The 5,000-nt window shown below is 38.4% G+C and overlaps 1 protein-coding gene across 1 annotated transcript in view; it reads left to right on the top strand.

Annotated features, from left to right (window-relative positions):
- The window catches only part of LOC113810570 (zinc finger protein 271), a 24,864-nt gene that overhangs the window by 1,417 nt on the left and 18,447 nt on the right, over window positions 1-5,000 (top strand). Inside the window, exon 2 of the mRNA XM_070119166.1 lies at window positions 3,739-3,804. The gene's annotated coding sequence lies outside the window, so the exon portion shown is untranslated. The remainder of the gene's footprint in view (window positions 1-3,738; window positions 3,805-5,000) is intronic.

Genomic DNA, 5,000 nt, shown 5'->3' with positions numbered 1-5,000 from the left:
TCCAGTGGGGTTGCAGGGGGCACAGGCCCCTGCAATGGAAAGTCATGTGAATAACCATGGTTATTTTCACTGTGGGTTATGTTATTAGGGTTATTTAACCCCGCATTTTCCCTGGAACCTTTTATGCTTTCCCCTGCTATCGGGGCCAAGTTTGTCAGTATAGGGGGGTTTCCATGGAATAAAACCTATATATTTGCACTGTGGACAGTGCTAGGAATCCAACAATACCAAAATTGTTGGTGTCAGAGCGGCGGACGTAATATAGAAAATTTCCGAAAACATTTACTATGTTAATGCATAATTAACTTACCTTCAACTGACAAACACTAAAATATCCTTTGATAACATCAATAAAAGGCAATAGAATTACCAGACAATATGAAGTGCGATATGTTGGTGGAGTTGGGTAATAATACCTATACGAAATGATATAACAATACGAACCAAGGCAATTTTCTTCTATGGCAATATTTGTGCAAGTGCTTCCCAAAGGTGCTATTCATAAATGAACAGAGGTTAGAGCCCAATTTTAGCAAAGTCGATCAACTTGTTTACATATTCAGAATAGACATTGAACTGACTGCAGAACTCATAACTGCGATGTGTCAAGTAGTTCATTTGTTACTATGCACTTGTCAAAATAATATTTTATTAATTATCAGTGTCTGCTGTTCTACATTTATGCTTTCAACGACCTTTATTAATGTCGTTATACCTCATATACATGTTTTAAGATTTATGTAGTCTTATACAAGAATGGGTCCGAAGAACCTTCTGTGCATGCGCTTATGTGTGTTTCTAGGTGCCAATTTCTGGCCATTTGGGGACAGAAGGCTGGTGAGAAATGTGTCGTTTTTGGTGTTGCGTCAATTCTGGGTTATTCTTAAGACTATACAGTGGCAATGAAGAAGAAATAGACCTTAACTATCACAGTTTGATATATGAGATCATTTAGTGCCCCAAATGCCAAAAGTAATTTGATTATAAGTTAAAGACACAGATGCTCGTAGATAGAGGGAAATGGACACCGCCATCTCATAGAGCAGAAAAAACAGTGGGATGGAATATAGTTTAAGCTGCAGTGGCCTTATAGTTGCCGCTAAATGACGAAAATATAACGTGTGGGCGCCGCTCAAATTCTACCTTGCCAGGAATAACAAAACACTGAATGTTGAACTCCAAAGTAGTTTGCGTATTACTATGTGCTTGTCATAATGACATTTGGCTAATTATCAGTATCTGCTGTTACACATTCATGCTTTTAAAGTCTTTTATTAATGTTATTATACTTCATTTGTGTATTTTAACATTTAACTATACTCTTATTTAGAATCGTGTACATCGAGTGTTTCACACTTTCTTTCTCCAGACCCAGGTCGACACCTCACCAGCCCGCTCATTTTGAGGTAGAACGCTGGTGAGAAATGTTGCTTTTCCAGTGTTGTGTTGATTTTGGATTATGTTTAAGACTTGTACAGTGGCAACAAAGTGAAGAATAATGAGACTTTAGTAACCATCCCAGTATAATATCTGGGCCCATCAAGAGCTCCAAATGATGAAAAAAGTTATTAATATCAAAGCAATCCAGACGGTACAAAGAATCAATGAAATTTTGACGGTTCCGGATATAAAGGTATTTGGTTTATTATCTTATGGTGTGAATGCAGCTCTATCTTGCCATACATACCTAGGTGAAGAGAATGTTTCTTGGGGATGTTGGGGGGCTGAGTCCCCCATCAACCCTCCCCTCGGGCAGTGCATAAAAGGCATGCCTTCTCAAGGCAGCTGAAATTTATACATTAGGCTGGTTTATTGGTCATAACGTTTTTTTGGGGTATGGAACATGTAAGGGTTCGCGTATAGTTTTGCTGAAAGATGGATTGGGTTCCCGTAGAGTTTTTGAATTTTTGTCAGTCCATAGAGTTTAATTGACCGATTTAAAGCGTTTTTTGTCTTTGTTTTATGCATTTCTTATTGTTATTCTTTTTATTTAAGCCTGTTTTACCCCATAATTTCTCTGATATACTTCATGTCCTCCACTCCTAACAGGACTAACAAATCAAGATTGTTAGTCTCTGTAAGAGATACCATAATTAGAAATGAAGTGATCCACACAGTAGAGAGAAGTGAAGGAAAGTTGAACAGTTTGGTGTTTTGATATATAAAGGTATTTGGTTTATTCTTTACAGTATGATTGTAGCTCTAACGTACCGTACATACTGAGATGAAGAGAATGTGTCCTGGGGGGTGTTGGAGGCAGAACCCCCATTAACCCTCCCTTTGGGCAATAGTCACGGCAATTTGAATTGATAGATTAGGTTGAGTTATGGGTCAAGACATATTTTAGGGGTTTGGAAGGTGTGAAATCACATAGATTTTACAAAGATGGGTTGGATTCCTGTAGAGTTTTTCAAATTTTGGTGCATCTCTGCGTAGACTTTCAAAGATGGTGGACATGTCCGTAGAGTTTCATTGTCCTAGTTTTAGCGATTTCTCTGCTGTTTTTATGCATTTTTGTGCTGTTTTTCTTATTTAAGCCTGTTTTACCCCATAATTTCCCTAATATACTTCATGCCCTCCCCTGCTATTGGGACTAACTAATCAAGATTGTTGATGGAAATGGTACTTAAATCTCCACGGCGAATCATTTGGAAAAGAAACAGTGCCAAGAATCTTTGACATCAGTGGATTTCCTGCAGATTAATTTCAAAATTGTTTTGAAAGTAAGCTATTACCCTTTTATTCATATTGACCGTTCTGCTTGCCCATCTGCAAAGGAGGGCGAGATGAACAAGATATATAATTTGTCCAGGATGAGAAAGTAGAGGTTCCAAACATTCAAAACATCTTGTCTAACTTGTCTGGACAAGCAAGAAGATGAGTTCTGGATGCAGCGTTATAGCATGGTGATCAAAAGGCCAATGCTCTCTATTTATATTAACCCAATGTATGCAGATGGCATCATATGATGTAAAGTGCAATTGATCCCTTGGAGCAATATGTGGCCATGCAAACTGGGAGCTAAGCGGGCCAGGGGATATCAGCCTCCAAGCTGGTGTCCCCCTAGTGGCCTTCCAAGGCCCAGGCCATCTGTCCCGGGCCTGTGTGGGCCTGATACTTCATCACCTTCTCCAGACCCCTTATCTCATCCCCAGGATTCTTCTCCTGCTACTTCTCCAACAGCCATCGCTACCCAGATTACCCATCGATAGTTTCATAATGGCTCTTTTGCTAGTTATCCTTAAACAATGTTCCTATAGCTTTCCCCTCCACAGATACAATCCTTTTCAGTCAGTCATTGTATGTCCTTTTCTTAACCAATCTCATTTACTTCATTTGCACCCCCTCTTTTCCCTTTAACCAATCACACTATCCTATAACGCTCTCTAATCTTTGATATCTACCACATTTTATTCTAAATACTTTACCATTGTGCTATATAACTTTTGATGTCTAGCACATTTATTTGTTTCAGCCATTAACCATTAACCATTGACTTTTTTTTTTCTTTCTTTCTTTCTTTCTTTTTATAGTAAAGTTGGGTGTTCAGAAGTGTGCATGCCCTGTGGCTTGTCAGTTGTCTTGCTTGCAGTATTATGCACAAGACCTCATCCTGATTAGGACATGGTATCATGATGTAATATGTCATCAGCTGTCATCTGTGATTATTTGCAATGATGTAATATCTTATCACTAGTGATATACGGGATGCCCATAGTCATTTATCAAATTTTCCAGATATATGCATGTGCAGCTTAGTATGGGTGCAGCTTCTCCTGCTATGTCTTAGAGCTCCAGTCCAAGGTAAGAGATCTTACACAGCTCTTTGCATACCTGTAGTTTCTTTGCAGAACAATACCTACACAAAATGGATAAGAATCTTGTTTGATAAGGATGAGGTTAAGTTTTAAAGAAATGGAAAAAAGTGGGGGTTAAGGTATTGAAAAGGAATGCACTGCCATTATGAAAATTAAACCCAACCATGACAGTCCATTTGGAAGAAGTTAATCCCCTTTTCCGGTCAGTATCAAAATCTGGTTGGCTCTTGAACTGGCCCGGACGTCTCGGGCGACAAATTCAGAACGCAAACTCTGAGCTAGTGTTGCACCTGTGGGACAGCTGTGTGTGTTCCTTATTCCGGGCATCACATATGTGAAACACCTGACGCATTGTAGGCAATGAAACAGTATATTCAATGATATAAAGATAGATCTGCAGAACCCAACCAATTTGAATTAAAAGCCGAAAATGTGGTGCTGTGAATTCTGTGCAGAGACTAAGTCCCTACATGCCACTCGTGCCCAAGTCCAATTTTTCCGCCCCTTGCAGCAAACAACTTAACTTCATGATAACCCAACATAAACTGTTTTGACACAAGTAGCTCATGATGTCACGGCCATTCATTGTTAATCTCTTGGTAATGAGTTGTACTAATGATGTATTTCTGTTTTCTGATGTATATGAAATAATACCATAATATGTTTTTATGAAATACCCATTCCTTAGATATATGATGGGATCTATTTTATTACATATGCATCATATATTTATTAGAAATACATGTTACATCCATTCTTGCATATGTGCAGTCCTCTCCCGGCAAATTTGATTATTCACAGTTCTATTATCACAGTCCTCATTCCTTGTTCCAAAGTGCTACTTTCCAAATTCTTTCCCAATTTTGGGATGAAAACTATCTCTTACTGAAATTGTTTTAATATCAAGGACAACAAACTTAGTCAAATACAATAACCATATTCCTGCTGCAGAATTTTGTCCGTAGTTTGTCACTTCCCAGCTACTGTCACCTGAAGCATAAGGTAAACTCAACTTGTATCTTTAAATGTACAGCCTTCCCAATACCATGCTTGTTGAACCATATCCATGTTGACAAATGGAGAAAAGGTATGAATGAGGCTGGATATCTGCACAATACAAGAGATGTATTTGACCAGTTTTGATTACGTCTTCATCAGAAATACATGTATTTCTGATGAAGA

This window comes from Penaeus vannamei, chromosome 43 (assembly GCF_042767895.1).
Source record: "Penaeus vannamei isolate JL-2024 chromosome 43, ASM4276789v1, whole genome shotgun sequence".
Taxonomy (NCBI): Eukaryota; Metazoa; Arthropoda; class Malacostraca; order Decapoda; family Penaeidae; genus Penaeus; species Penaeus vannamei.
The sequence above is the reverse complement of the archived record's forward strand: the minus strand, read 5'-3'. Positions and strand labels throughout refer to the sequence as shown.